The sequence below is a fragment of the Rhynchophorus ferrugineus genome, unplaced genomic scaffold (assembly GCF_030347505.1).
Source record: "Rhynchophorus ferrugineus isolate W39M unplaced genomic scaffold, kcgeb_rfMv2 rfM8, whole genome shotgun sequence".
NCBI lineage: Eukaryota > Metazoa > Arthropoda > Insecta > Coleoptera > Curculionidae > Rhynchophorus > Rhynchophorus ferrugineus.
The window spans coordinates 11,792,483-11,808,900 of NW_027472587.1; the positions used below are offsets into that span (position 1 = coordinate 11,792,483).

Below are 16,418 nucleotides of genomic sequence, written 5' to 3' on the forward strand. Positions count from 1 at the left end.
GTGTAATTGTTCAGAATTATCATGAGCTTTTGGTGAGAATGTATGAGGAGATGATGTATACTAACTGTTTTGTAGATATGGTAAATAAATTAGGGAGAATTCAGTGACTAATTTTATCAATAATGGTGTATACAGGGAGTAACAGAAGAAACAAAAAGATACAGTGATATCAAAACGACTTGACAAGAAAACATATCATCCAAGGAAACAATAACTAAACGTAAAAAGGCAAATATGCCCTCTAATGAAAATAAAATACATTACTTAGATATACAATTGTTAATTGGGTGGATTAGGCCTCCAGAGAATACAACTACATAAAAAACGCGCTTAGAACTCTACCTCATGGGTAGTGTGGAAAAGAGTACAATTCAAATATAATAAAAGAACTCAAACCTATAAAAAACTAATATAAACTCTTGTGGCAGTATAAATAACTGTAGTTTAAATTATTCGATAATATACACATTACATGTACTATAATGTTCATTATATTATTTAGACTAGAATTTTGTTATATATCTAAGCCAAAATAAACTAAAACTCGGAGGTGATGTGGCAAAATTGCGACGTTTTGACGTGATAAATTGATATGGCGTAGGGTCACTGCTACTTTGGATAGATTATATGACTCTTCATTTCATGAATTATTTGATGTTGCAATGCTCAATTTCTTAGAGATGGAGCCATTGGTGTCGTCAAATAACAAGATCCATATACAAGACCATACGAAATAAGAAAATAACTGTTACAGGAATTGAATAATAATCAAACTATGTAGAATATTTCCAGTTTTAGTCGATTTACTTCGCGTATTACACTGATAGTCCATCAACAGTTCAAATAACACTATAAAAACGCTAAGGGGTCTCACTATTTGCAGTCACGGACTTAAGACGGATCAACATTCCAACTAATTACCGTTGAGCTCCATTTGAAAGGATCAATTTAATTAACAGGAACTTTCAGCGTTGCCTTTTAAAGGTGGCCACGCCATTGGCCCGACGTAAATGATTATTTTCCAAGGCATTGGTTAAATATTGAATGTGGTGTTTTTCTTTCGCGGAATGGAAGCGTAGGTCGGCTTAGTGTGATTGAGGAGTGATGTTTTACGGCGATTAAGTGTTTGTGCAGCTGATGTATTTTCGATAGCGTTTTAATTTCAGTTTGCGTTCGGGCCTTATCGCCACTTAAAATACCAAAATGTTCTAATACTTTTATTCCATTTCCTTAACGGTTATATATTACTGTATGTCTGTTAATTATAAAACTTTTCACTTACGAATTATACAAGTTATAATATGTGAAAGGGTTCAGAAAACAAAAATTATTAATTTATTTGAAAATATTATCTTATTTAACGGAAAGAAGAGGTGGCTTTTTGAACGGTGATGCAATGCACTTGTGGGGTATTATTCCATTCCATAGAAATATTCCCTTCCTTTTTAAAGATCCATAGAAGATTCAAATACAAAAGTAGTTCTACTTCGTTTAAAATGAAATTATTAAATGCATGTAAATAATTAATTTTTTCTTTTTCTTTTTTAAAATTAGTACGAGAAGGAATATGTACATCTCCGTCTCCCTTATTCTACCGTTGGAAAATATAAGCACATATAAAATTAACTCATCCAACCAATTATCTCCGTCCTTTCCTCTCACACAATTTATACAGGAAAGGGTTCGTACATATTCGTTGAACATCACGAAATGAAAAAAACAGTCGAACCGTGCAAGTTTTTGACTATCAACCCTTTCGACTCTTTTGCGACTATCAACTGTTTCTATTGTTTTCAGTCGATAGTTCCCAACGCTTATATATATATATATATATATATATATATATAATGATAATACTTTATAAAAACAGTTAAACAGATTAAATTGATTAAAACTTCGTCGAAACGAAGATATCGATTTTAAGAGTTGAAATAATCTTGTTTGGTTCAGCCTCTCGTTGTATGCCTCGTCTGTTCTCGGTGTCTTTGCCGCGGCTTCGGAGCAGTTCTTAATTTTAGTTTTTGGTCCTTTTGTGGAAGCCGTTCGCTGTAGAATTTATGGTTAAGAGAGTTTCTATGATGAATAAGAATGTCATTAAGAAAACGGATGGGGTTGTTATACTTAGTTGCAGTCACAAGCGTATTAGCAAAAGTAATTAAATTTTTCTTCGGAATGTGACAAAGGAACATCTAGCGGAGAGACTTATGGGTTACGTTTATTATATTTGAAAGTGTATTTACTCGGCTACGGTCGTAGTTTGTTTTAAGTGAAAATAAATTAAAACGAAACAAGAATCTATATACCGGGGAAGTATTGCTTTCGATAACATTATTTAGCTTTTCTTCAATTGTTTGTTAGTTTTTGATTGATATTAATTGTTATTCATTGTGTTCAAGTAGTGGTAATTCGTACAAATACGTGGTAGTAATTTATGATTTATAATAACTACACTCTCAGGAACATTAAAGTCAATATAGCAGGCGCTTGTTAATGCGAACTAACGCAAATCAAGTTAAGTTCACGTTATCGAAATGTTTATATTAACGGATATGACTTAATATTAAAATAATAAACGTTTTATTAAAAGAAACGATTAATAGATATACATATATTTAGAACAAGCTAAACAAATATTTCGGCAACGATAATTTAGTTCTAATTAGAAGAAAAACAACCTCCAATTTTTGTCTGCTTTACTGGCAAATCTGTGAATCTTGTAATTACATTAACGCAATGTTTAACGAACGTTTACTGTAGAAGGTGAACTGTAGTCTATTCAAAACAGTAGTGACGCACGTCATCAATATGTGCCTGTGGAAAATTTTAAATTCGTTTTACAGTCGGACGATATTTTCCTTCTCATTTTATATTATTTAAAAAAAGATAGAATTCTGTTTAAGAAGTTTGAACATGTAACCGAATGAGCCTGCAATATTGTCCGTTTGTCAAACGTCTTCAAGATTCTTCAATATATTATATTTACGGATTATAAATCGGCAAACTTGGAGGAATCATGAATTATTGTTATGGACAATGCACCCTATCATAGTACTCTGGTGGAGAAGATCAATAAACAAAACAAATGAGGCCTGACCTTAAATGTTATTAATAGTATTACATACCTCCTTATTACGTTAATTACAATTTAGATATAAATAAAAGCACTTAAAATTGTAAATACTTTCATTAGAATGATCTTATTGCTGTGACGAAATTACCGATGTTCAAACTAAGCTGGCTGGTTTCCGCCTGGCAAGATTTTTCCGCCTTGGAAGAAAAATACACACCTTATTTTGGGATTTTTAGCGATGCATAATTACTTTAGTGGCCCCGAGACCATTTATATACAATAGAATGACTAATTATAACACAAAATTATTAACATAATGTATAATTAAGACCTGTACCCATATAAACAGTCCAGTGCGCCAACAGTTTAATGGGCTTTAACGAGCATTTAATAATTCCCTACTTCAAACCTCAATTTTCCTTCCAAATCGATATTTTATGCATAAATAACTTTTATTCTGGATAAAGCTAATACGCATAAGTGTCATCTAGCCTATTTTATGAGTGACACTTCTATGTGTTTTTGAGGAACTTCCAAAAATGCTAAACTCCGAATACGAAACGGTATAATATGCAATAAATAACCGAACGTTTAAGTGCGAATATGCGACACGACGTAAAATACTTTGGATAGGTTACAAGTTTTACTGCATTAGTTATCGTGCAATCGCGTGGCCCGTATCCGGCCAGAACATGAGAATCGACGTCATAAATACTCGTTGGAAACTCGCGCTTCTTGCGGCCGCCACGACGAGCCCCTAAATGCCGAATTTACGATGACGCAAACGGAACTGCCTGCGGTCGGATATTTCAGAATGATACACTCATGGCATAACATTTATTAATAATCCATTCAGACATATAGGTCTTCTAGAAACAGGAATGGTTTTATTCCTGGTGCAGAATTAGTATTTTCTTCTAAGTTCAAGGGTGACTACCATGGAGAAATGAACCACAACTTGTCTTTGCAGTAGTTTGAAAATCAGCTTTTAAGGAACTTGGAGGAACCATCAATTATTGTTATGGACAATGCACCCTATCATAGTACTTTGGTGGAAGAGATCAATAAACAAAACAAATGAGGCCTGACCTCAAATGTATTATAACAACAGTATTAGATACACCCATATTACGTTAATTACAATTTAGATATAAATAAAAGTACTTAAAATAGTAAATACTTTCATTAGAATGATCTTATTGTGACGCAATTACCAATGTTCTAACTAAGCTGGCTGGTTCCCACCTTGCAAGATTTTTCCGGCTTGGAAGAAAAATGCACAACTTATTTTGAGATTTTTAGCGATGCATAATTACTTTAGTGGCCCCGAGACCATTTATATACAATAGAATGACTAATTATAACACAAAATTATTAACATAATGTATAATTAAGACCTGTACCCATATAAACAGTCCAGTGCGCCAACAGTTTAATGCGCTTTAACGCGCATTTAATAATTCCCTACTTCAAACCTCAATTTTCCTTCCAAATCGATATTTTATGCATAAATAACTTTTATTCTGGATAAAGCAAATACGCATAAATGTCATCTAGCCTATTTCATGAGTGACATTTCTATGTGTTTTTGAGGAACTTCCAAGAATGCTAAACTCCGAATACGAAACGGTATAGTATGCAATAAATAACCGAAAGTTTAAGTGCGAATATGCGAAACGACGTAAAATACTTTGGATAAGTTACAAGTTTTACTGTGTTAGTTATCGTGCAATCCCGTGGCCCGTATCCGGCCAGAACATGAGAATCGACGTCATAAATACGCGTTGGAAACTCGCGCTTCTCGCAGCCGCCACGACGAGCCCCTAAATGCCAAATTTACGATGACGCAAACGGAACTGCCTGCGGTCCTGCCTCAACCGCAATATATACATTTTCCGCCGCTCGCCACCATAAAACCGAGTGCTCTTGTTTCTCTCGGTTTTATCTTTAAAAACATGGCCGACGTCGGAAGAGAAATAACTCTATTATCTTAATTATAAACAAGCAAATATATTTAATAATTTTTAGTAATAGCGATTCTATGTTGAAATAGAATGAAACAAACTATGTTTGGATTTTATATACGAATCATAATATCAATATTCAAAATAATAGTGAATTCACGTCATCAAGATGTTTAATGTATTGCCAACCACAATTTATAAATTAGATTTTGGAATCGGACAATATTTTCCTTCTCATTTTAATCCGGTTAAAAAGAGATAGAATGCTGTCTGATTCGTTCGAACATGTAACCGAATCAACATACAGAAACCGTTCGGTGGTCAAAGGTCGGCAAAATTCTTCAAAACATTGGTGATGATTAGAGATTATAAGACGAGAAACGCTGTGTTGGTGCTTTGTTTTGATAAATTTAAAATCGCTGCTTAATATTTTTGATAACTTCGACCAGAAACAGAAAAATGAGTTAAGGTATTGATACTGTTTAAGCTGCTAGGGTGTTTATTGGAAATATTTTTATTGTTTTGCAACTGTACTAAATATTAGTATGGGCGCTATTAATATCTCTCAAATTAAAGAAATATTATATAATTCTGGATAGATTCATAGATTCAGAAATTCTGGAAAACAGTGAGTAGTTTTTTCAATATACGTATAATTTAATACAATTATTTTAGAGGTAACTGTTAGTTTGATAAGTATCCATAGAGAACTTAGACATATGCGGCTCTTTAGGCTATATATGTAATCATTTCGAACACTGTTAAAAAAAAACGGTTTAAATAGTAAAAAGATAACCCACGAAGAGGTCCATAGCAACTTCCAGACATTGCTTTTAAAAGAATACAATTTTTAAAAGCATATAATAAAGGTAAGGGAGATTTGTTATTTCAACTGGTGTACAGACATAGATATTCCAAGATGGAACATTAGGCCCTCCTTGTTAAGACACTAATAAAAAGAATGTAAAGAAAAAAAAGTTGATGGGAAAAAGATTATGCTAGAAATCGGAATCAAACAAAAATAAGCCAAGTGGTTGAAAAAGGCTGTAATTAAGAATTGGCTTGCAAAACAAAAATTAAATTTTTAAGGTACCATGTTAAATAGTGAAGTATTTCAAATTGTTCCTTGGTTAAAATACATTAAATATTTAATTATATTTACTTTTTTAGAAATAGACCTGATCAAATGGTTGAATAATATGACCACAGAGTGTAACGTCCTCCTCCCTATCACTGCATATTCAATCAAATTGAATTGTTATGGGATGTGACAAAGAATTACTACAGTAGATATGCAGGTCGAGAAAGATATACAGGCAAGAACTGTTTGGATATGTGGATAGGATTGTCTATAATAACACCCTTCGGTATGGATGACCTTCATCAGACACAAAGAAGAAGAAATTGACAAATGGTGGCATTGTAAACTAGTGTTAAATTAGATATTAACAGTTTAGTTATTGACTTGAATACTGGCCCAGAATGTGACAGTCAGTGAATGAAACTTTCTGGAGGTGAGATTATGATTCAATGTTGACATTACCAAGACAGGGTGATGGGAGTGGAAGCAACTAAAAGTAGTTATATAATTAATATAAGATAACTGTAGAAAATCGTATTATAGAGTGTGAGAGATTTATGTGCATAGATATGTGTGTAATTGTTCATAACATATATAATATAATATAATAAATATAATTGTTCATAGAATATATATGAGTATTTGGTAAAAATGTACGAGGAGAGAATGAATACTAATCGTTTTGCAGATATAGCAAATTCATTAGGAAGAATGCAATGATTAAATATAATTTTATTAAGAAATAGTGTATATTTTGATACTAACAGAAGAAACTAAGGTGAAATACTGAATAAGGTAAGGTAAATATGTTCTGTAATGAAAATGATATACATTTCTTGGATATATAATTGTTAATACGGTTGAATAAGCCTCCAGGGGATACCATAGGTGGCTTAGAAAAAAATTCAATGTAAATATAATAACATTATATATAAATATATATTAATATAATAATATAAACATTTTTGAATCATTATTTTGTTTATGTTAGAATGTATCGAAGCTAAAATAAACTAAAATGGTTAAAATGTTAAGGTTAGATGCGGCAACATTGCGCTGTTTTGACGCCAAAAATTCAAATGACGTGCGTTCACTGTTAGTTTGGATGGACTATAGTGTACATTGTTCAATGTTTCTGTAGCATAATCCAGCAAAAATAAATAATAATTATAGTTCTGCGAATTCAGAATATAGCACAAAAAAAGTTTAGCAAGGTAAAATTTTGGTGTCTAAAGCAAACTAACTTCACGGAAGGCCCCATGTCGTCAAATAGCGTCCTCTGCGTTAGGCACATGGTGGGTCGGAATCACATATTCTCCACGGCTAAAAGAAATTGATTATAATCACTTTGAAGATAACGATGTTTTGGCAAAAGGTAAGAGTTTTCAGTAACGTTAGTAAAAGTAAGGTTCTATATAATAAATTAAATAGCGAAGAGCACCAGATAAAGGGAAAGCTACTGCCGATAGAGCTAGGTGTCTGTTACTAATATACATACATTTGGATATATGTAGGGATGAAGACACTTACAGATAATTGTTTAGTTACAGGCTTTTATATCAAGTGAAATAAGGGGCAGCTAGCTTGACTATATATCGTTAGATACAAATAATACTACCGATACAAGTGTAGTCTTTCATGTATAAGGTGGGGCAAAAGTCCCGTTCCCATTCTGATTTGACACTAAGCTGGGGCAAAAGTGCCGCTACTATTTTGATTGCGCGCCATCTTGGTTGTGTGACGTTTAGCTCAGTTTCGCTGTAACCACTGTCTTGCGTAGACGTAAAAATTTTATATTTTATATTTTATAATACGCCACAAAAACGAGCAGAAATAGTGACATTATTTATTGAAAATAATCATTCTATTATTGCCACTTAGCGGAAATTACGTCAGTGGTAGCGGGACTTTTGCTCCACCTTATATAATACAAATCAAAGCTTATAATGCAAACATTTGTTTTTCTTTTATTTGATAAAACAACAACAAATGTGGATATGTCGATATGATGAATTGTATATTTGATATAAAGGGTAATGTCGTCACAAGATATAAGCGATAGAAGTTTTTAGTTCCTGACGAAGAACTAATAGAAAATATTGTAAATACTGTAAGTTTTGCAAATGTCATATTATATTTCAGAAAACCATTGAAATCTTCGATCAAAATAAATACTTCACAAATACACTTCAGCCTGATGACAAAACAGAATAACAGTATTTACGTAATTATAATAACTTTTTTAGTTTTGATACGATATTAAATTTCTCTGCTGTGCTATTTCCATATTTGATCGGATAACAAAAATCACTTTTTGTGTATATGTTATAAAAAACTTAACGGTATATAAACAAGGCTTGGATCTGTTAAAAACTCAGTTAATGTAATTAAAAAGTATCAGTTTACTACAATATTCGTAGTCAACGCCGATTATTATGATTTATCTCTTGACTTCGTATAACAAATTGTTGCGATTTACACCGACGTTCAAATATGACAAGTATATTTAAACATGACATATACTGTGTAACTGTACATTCGGAATTGATTTTAGTGTTTAATCAAAGGCTACTGTTACTGAATGGTCTAAAGTATATAAAATAAGTTTTGAAGAAACCATGTTAAAGAATGAACTATTTCAAATTGTTAATCGGTAAATATAAATAAAATATTTAATTGCATTTTACGTAATTTACTTTTTTGAAATACGCTTTAGAAAAGATAGATGGTAGATCAGATTGCTGAACGTTATGGCCACAGAGTATTACGTCAATTGAGTTGATATGGGGTATTGCAAAGAATTATTACAACGGACATTCAGGTCGAGGAGGATATTCAAACCAGAAATGTCCGGACTTATGGAAAGAGGCAGTGTCGAAAATAACACCTTCGGTTTGGATGAGCTCTATCAGATACATTGAAGAAGAAATTGACAAATGGTAGAACCGTGACAAGTTTTTGATAGATTGGATTTAAACAGCTTAGTTATTTGAAAGTGACAGTGATTGAATAAAACTTTATGAATGTTGGTTTATGATATTCTTTAACTGTAGGAAATTGTATTCTACAGTGTAAAAGTTTTATAAGCATGTGTGTTATTGTTCAGAATATATAAGAACGTTTGGTTAAAATGTATGAGGAGAGAAATAATACTAACTGTTATGCATATATGGCAAATTCATTAAGGAACACGCAGTGATTAAATGTAGTTTTATCAAGAAAGATGTATATAGGTAGTAATAGAACAAACTAAGGAGAAATATAGTAAGATCAAAATGACTTTACAAGGAAACATTAGATGGTAGAAAACAAGTATTAAGCAAAAAAGGTATGCTCTCTAATGAAAGTAAAATACACTACTCCGACATACAATTATTTATTAAGTGGATTAGGCCTTCGAGGTATACCACTACATAAAAAACGCGCTTAAAAATCTATACTAATATGGAAAAAAGTTCAATGTGAATGTAATAAAACAACTCTAACCTATAACTTATTGTGGCTGTATAATTAATTATTGTTTTAAGTTATTCGATAATATATGTATTATATGTACTGTAATTTTACGATTAATTATAATACATAACATTTTTGTTTCATTATTTTATTTTGATTAGAATTTTGTTCATGTCAGAGTCAAAATGTAATAAAACTCGGAGTTGCTGCGGCAACATTGCGACGATTTAACAGAAGATGTGGGTTCACTGCTATTCTGAAGTGGCTATAGGTGTGTACCTATTCAATGTTTATTTGAAATTTTGCAAATTGTATTGAATTATATACCAAATTCATGCCCGAAATATAGATTATAGTTGACCCTGCGAAAGTAGAAGCTTACCTCATCAATATTACAGATTTTAAGTGTAATCGATAAGAAATTCTATATTTGCTATATTTGATGAAATCCGAGATAACATTTTGGAAGACTAGATTTATATAATCGTAAACTTTTATATGAATTCCACAGTTACAAAACATAAAAGTGACGTTACAAGTGTTGAAGGAGGAGGTCAAAAATACAGGATGTGTATTGTTCTATATGTCTGGATATCTATTCTAAAGGAAGAATATTTTATGTTAATCACAATGAAGGACAATATGAGATGGTAAAAAAATAGAACCATAATTTTGTTTGTGTTAATTCTACACATGGATTTGTGCATATGGACTTGAATTGCATTTCTAACTAGTATTGTATGAATTGAGAGTGTGGTTTCCATGCTGTCTGGCTCAGACCATCTAGAATTTACCACTACTTATGTATATTATTGAGTAATTGTAAGGATAAATGGATGCTTGTGTTTTCTTTTACATTGATCAAATACATTTATCTTACATATTGTTTTATTTTTTGTTTTTCCCTTTTTGAAATTAAATTCGTTTATAAAAAAATTTTCATATTACATTTCTTATATTATAGGAGATGAATATTGTACCAATGAACCTAGATAAATTTAAACTTGTCTGAAGAAAAATTTTAGATTCATTTGTATACTCGGATATATATATAATACCCTTAAAATATACGAATAATTTACAAAAAATATAACCTTGGTTTGTTATTGTAATGTTTATATATCACTACATAGTATAAAACAAAGTCGCCTTTTTTGTCCCTATATCCCTATGTGCGCTTAAAATTTTAAAACTACGCAACGCATTTTGATGCGGTTTTTTTCAATAGATAGAGTGATTCAAGAGGAAGGTTTATATGTATAATACATGCATAATATACTAAGGCAACATTGCTAATTTTAGAGGTCGTGATGAGGTCGTTAGAACGTGATGTCGTAAATTAATTAGCAAAAACGCTGCCTAACCCTACGAGTTAGATCAAATTAATATACTACAGTATTGTACACCATAAAAGGTCTACAAAAAAGTCCGCGATGGTAAAAAGAGTGAGAAAATGGCTTAATTACGAAGCTATTTTAAGCAATACGGCATTAATCCTTATCGAATTAAGTACCTTAAATACAGTGTGCAATTAATATAGATCAATATGGTTCCTTACAGCATGTAAGTTAAACAAATATTTTCGGAGATATTACAAATTTAAAATTTGCGTTTAAAAATGTGTAATGTAATAAAAATTGTATGAATTTAGATATTCCAAAGATAGCAGGAAATCTTCATAGTAAGTATAGGGGAAGAGGAATCGTTTTACTCCAAATTTAATGCGTGCAGGCCAAGGGCAGTAATGAATGAACCAAAAATACTGGATCGATTTTAATCATGTTTTCATTGAGTGACATAGGCATATATATTTTATGCCCGTGCAAAGTCGAAGCGGGCCGCTATGTTTTTATATACAACGTTCATATTTTTTCTGTAGTGTATTTAATTTAGTGCTATGTTTTTATATACAACGTTCATATTTTTTCTGTAGTGTATTTAATTTAGTATCAGCATTGCACCCGTGCGAAGCCGGGGCGGGTCGCTAGTTGATAAATAATTACATATTGTTCTATTTTCTCTATTTCTATTTTAAAATTAAATTCGTTTATAAAGGTTTTTCATGTTACATTTATTATATTATCGAAGATGAATATTTTACCAATGAACTCAATTAAATTTGAAATTGTTTAAAGAAAAACTTTAGATTCATTTGTAAATCCGGAAATACATTTATACTCTTCAAATATACGAATAATTTACAAAAACTAATAAACTTGGTTTGTTATTGTAATTGTAATTATCTTCAAAAGTAATATGTTTATAGAAGGTGTTTCAAATTACTTTTTATATGTTAGAGAAGATGAAAAAGTACCAAAAAAATTTAACTTAAGAAATATTAAGTTAATTCCTAAGTTCAAGATTTCTTATTCTATTTATATTTTATTTAATTTTTCAAATATATGTATAATTTAGAGGAACTGACAACGTTGCAATTTCAAATCTTGCGCATGTCATGATCCTCTAGATATTATAAAAACAAATTGTAGGTTACCCCAAAAAAATGGTAATAAAATAAATCGGCCTGACAGAGGAAAATGAAGACGTCTTTTGGCGTTCTACACCAGCACAGAAATAATTCTTCGAATTTTATCGATGAACCCCCTCTTTTCCTCTCGCCAGTCTTTTTTTCTGTATCTCTATACCGACTCTGCGCCTCGCATGCTCCACCGTCATAAATCATTTCACGATTATCCCGCGTACTAAACGATTACATTAAAATTTAATATCGTCGGGACGATGCTAAACACGACCATAATTAAAGGTTCTACGCCTCTGTAAATTTGTCTTCTCGTTTTTAAATAAATTTATTGGGACTCGTCGCGCCTCCCCGCCATCTCCAGAGGAGGCAGATGATTGCGTGGGAGGGATGGCCGGGTTGGCGAATTAAATTATGGGAAAGGGCGAAGCTGAAGAGGATGCGAAACGGCCGCGAGAGGAACTTGTGTGCGCGGGAACGTTCGGCGATCTGCAGGCCATATATTTTCAGGATTATCCTGTTTTGGTATCGGGTTGGAATACGCAGTATTTACAACTTTATCGTGCTATTCGATTGCATTAACGATAATAAATGTGTTATTTCGGAAACACTTCTTTTATCGGAGAGGCTTATCCTGCTACTGTTCGATGAACCTATAACGTATTATGGATTGGGAAGAAATTAATTTCAAGTTATTTGACGGTTCAAATGTACTTATATATGTAGGAATGTCCGCCTGGTCGGTCGGAATGTGTGGCTGTTGATGCGATTGTTTGTCCGAACGCTTACTACTATATTTGTGGAAAGCATTCGCACGGAAACTGAACACTAGTTGAATAAAACCTCTTTATTTTGATGTTAAATGATACATGTGGTCGACAGGAGAATTGACAGGATATTAAATTAAGACGAAAGTACGGAAGCGCTATGGAAGAGGTACTGTTACAAGGGGTAGATAAAAATGAACGAGACGTCGTCATGATGGTCTTTTAGAGCCGGGAACCGTATGGTACCAATCCACCAGTGTTGCCAACCTTTGAACTTGATATAGGTGAATATGTGGGGGCCTAAAGAGTCGTAGCGGTCGCTACATCCTTCCTACATCCTTCCTACTCCCTTCCTAGTAGAGCTGCCGTGGAACGTATCTCTATGTGGTGCAAGTTCCTGAGTACACCCGCAATCACGCAATCAATCGCCCAGGGACTGCTTATGAGACGGGGATCTAACCTTAGTCGGGAGTTTTACGGGATCAGCTGCCATCGAAGGTGTAGCAGGACGTCGTCCGTCTCGAGGCGTCTCGATTTGTTTGATGGTACCTATAAGTGTAATGCCTTATGCGTCCCGTTTCGTGATACAAGGGTGTTCATGCGTTGATGTTATGCATGGTGGGCTTCTGTGGTCTTCGTCCATCGAGCTAGTATCGTGGAATAACATCGACCATGTGATGTTAATGGGTTCCTTGTGCTATCCTTCCATGCACGTGTCGAGTGGCTCCTGTTGAGCTGGTTTCGAAAAGTTGGAAGGTCGCTATAATCAGTGTATCACCCTTGAAGGGAATTATGTTGAATAAAAAAATCTAATTTTGCCAAAAAATGGGTTTTACTATGATAGGCCGGGAACTTTTCAAATAACCTGTTATTGTTGTTATTCTTTTGAACTATCTTATTGCTTGTAAATTTATGAACAGTACAACGTACATCCTGGATCGATTAGTTTGTAATGATTCTTACAAATATCATCAACTACGCCACGGCATCTGCCAGACATAGAGAAAATAAATAAATAAGATAAAAAAACCAAATGGTCGGGATAAGCAACAGAAATCTGTTCTTGATACGTCGCCCGTATCGTCCCGTTTCTTTCGCGTCCCCGCTAAAATAAATCCAGGCGACATCTAACACAAAGGGAATATCAACAGGTCGACCCTATAAATCCTGTTTCCATCCATCTCCCGATATGACAGCTCAAGCTGGCTACACCAGGAGATGGTCCCGTCCGACCGACAGACCGTCCCTTCTCTGGACCTCTTATTCCGCGCGTTTGTAATTCAAAGGTTTCGGACCCACGTCACGGTGCGCCCTCTGCCGTTGACAGTTTTTTTCGAAACGAAACCCGCCGGCTAACTGAGACGACAGGTCAGCTGAGATGTCAAATAATTCGAATTGGTTTCTGGAGGGGGGCGAGGAGTTCTGGAATTGAAAGGTGTGGGGTTTTATTTGTTCTGATATCTTCTTTTTTTCCCTTTGAATACAACAGTGTTCTGTATATGATTATCGGGTTAAAATAGAAATAGATATGATGTTCCTGAGACGGCAAATAAAAAGATTTTATAAAAGTATTCTTAATGGAGTAAGATAAATATAGTCAATTCAAAATAGCAGTGACTCGAGTGTCAATATGTGTCTGTCTAAAGTTGTAAATTAGTTTTACAGGCAGACAACATTATCCTTGTCATTTTATTATATTTAAAAAGAGATAAAATGCTGGTAGAGGAGTTCGAACATGTAACGAAATTAGCCCTGTTATCCTTTTGCCAAACGTCTGAAAATTTTTCAAATTATTCTAATTACGGTTTATAAACCGGCAAACGTTGATTTAACTATTTCTTTGCTCTCGTCAAAAAGAAAACGTGTTCATGCGAAACAGGTGACGATTAAAGATCAGCTTGGTGTTTCAGAAATCAACTATACGAAACGTATAAAACAGTAAGTAGTTTTTTCAATCGAAACATAATTTAATACAATTATTTCAGAGAAAATTGTTTATCCGGAAAGTATCCATAGAAATGCAAAAGATATACAATTGAATATTATGGCCACAGAATATTACGTCTTCATCCCTATCACTGCACTTTTAATTCAATTGAGTTGATATGGGTATTGCAACGAATAATTACAATATATATTCAGATTGAGGAGGATATTCAAATCAAAACCGTCTGGATTTATGGAAAGAGGCATTGTCGAAAATAACAGTTTTGGTTTGTGTGAGCTCGATCAGACACATTGAAGTAGAAATTGACAAATGGTAGGATCTTGAGCAAGTTTTCAATAGATTGGAAATAAACAGCTCGGTTACTAACTTGACTAGTGTTTCTGAAAGTGACAGTGATTGAATAAAACTTTATGAATGTTGGTGTATAATTAAATGCTGACGATTACCAAGACAGGGTGATGAAAGAGGAAACTACTAAAGTTCAGTATACAATTAATATGCTTTAGTACTAGGGGACTGTATTATAGAGTGTGAAAGCTTTGTGAGCATGCGTGTTATTGTTCAGAATATACATGAACATTTGATGAACATGTATGAGGAGAGAAATAATACTAACTATTTTACTAACTGTTAACTTTGTTTTTGCAGATATGGCAAATGCATTAAGGAGAATGCAGTAGTTAAATGTAGTTTTATCAAAGAAGATGTATATAGGTAGTAACAGGACAAACCAAAGAGAAATATAGTAATATCATAATGACTTTACAACGATACATTGCATCGAGAGAAACAAGAACTAAGCGTAAAACATAAATAATCTCTCTAATGAAAGTAAAATACATTACTCGGATATACAATTGTTAATTAAGTAGATTAGGCCTTCGGGGGATACTAATACATAGGAAAACGTGCCAAGAACCCTACCGATACTAGTGTGGAAAAAAGCTCAATGTATACATAATAAAACAACACTAACCTATAAATTATTGTGGGTGTAGAATTAATTTGTAGTTTTAAGTTCTTCGATAACAAATGCATTTGATGTACTATAATGTTAAAATAAATTATATTTAATAGAATATTTGTTCAATTGTATTATATATATTAAAATTTTGTTATATGACACAGCCAAAATGTACTAAAACTCAGAGTTGCTGCGGCAACATTGCGATATTTTGACTGGTCTTACCAGTCACTGCTATTCTGAATTGACTATAGTTGGTTTATTTTATAAAATACTGCTGTTCTAAATCAATGAAAGCGTTGTTCTATTAAAATATTGGTTTATACATTAAAGAAGTTACTTATTTTATTTATATTAAAATTTTGTTATATGACACAGCCAAAATGTACTAAAACTCAGAGTTGCTGCGGCAACATTGCGATATTTTGACTGGTCTTACCAGTCACTGCTATTCTGAATTGACTATAGTTGGTTTATTTTATAAAATACTGCTGTTCTAAATCAATGAAAGCGTTGTTCTACTAAAATATTGGCTTATACATTAAGGAAGTTACTTATTTTATTTATATTAAAATTTTGTTATATGAGACAGCCAAAATGTACTAAAACTCAGAGTTGCTGCGGCAACATTGCGATATTTTGACTGGTCTTACCAGTCACTGCTATTCTGAATTGACTATAGTTGGTTT

General features: G+C 32.9%; 1 protein-coding gene across 1 annotated transcript in view; it reads right to left on the reverse strand.

The window, feature by feature from the left end:
- The window catches only part of nolo (ADAMTS-like no long nerve cord), a 546,982-nt gene that overhangs the window by 391,567 nt on the left and 138,997 nt on the right, over positions 1–16,418 (reverse strand). The gene's annotated exons all lie outside the window — the stretch shown is intronic.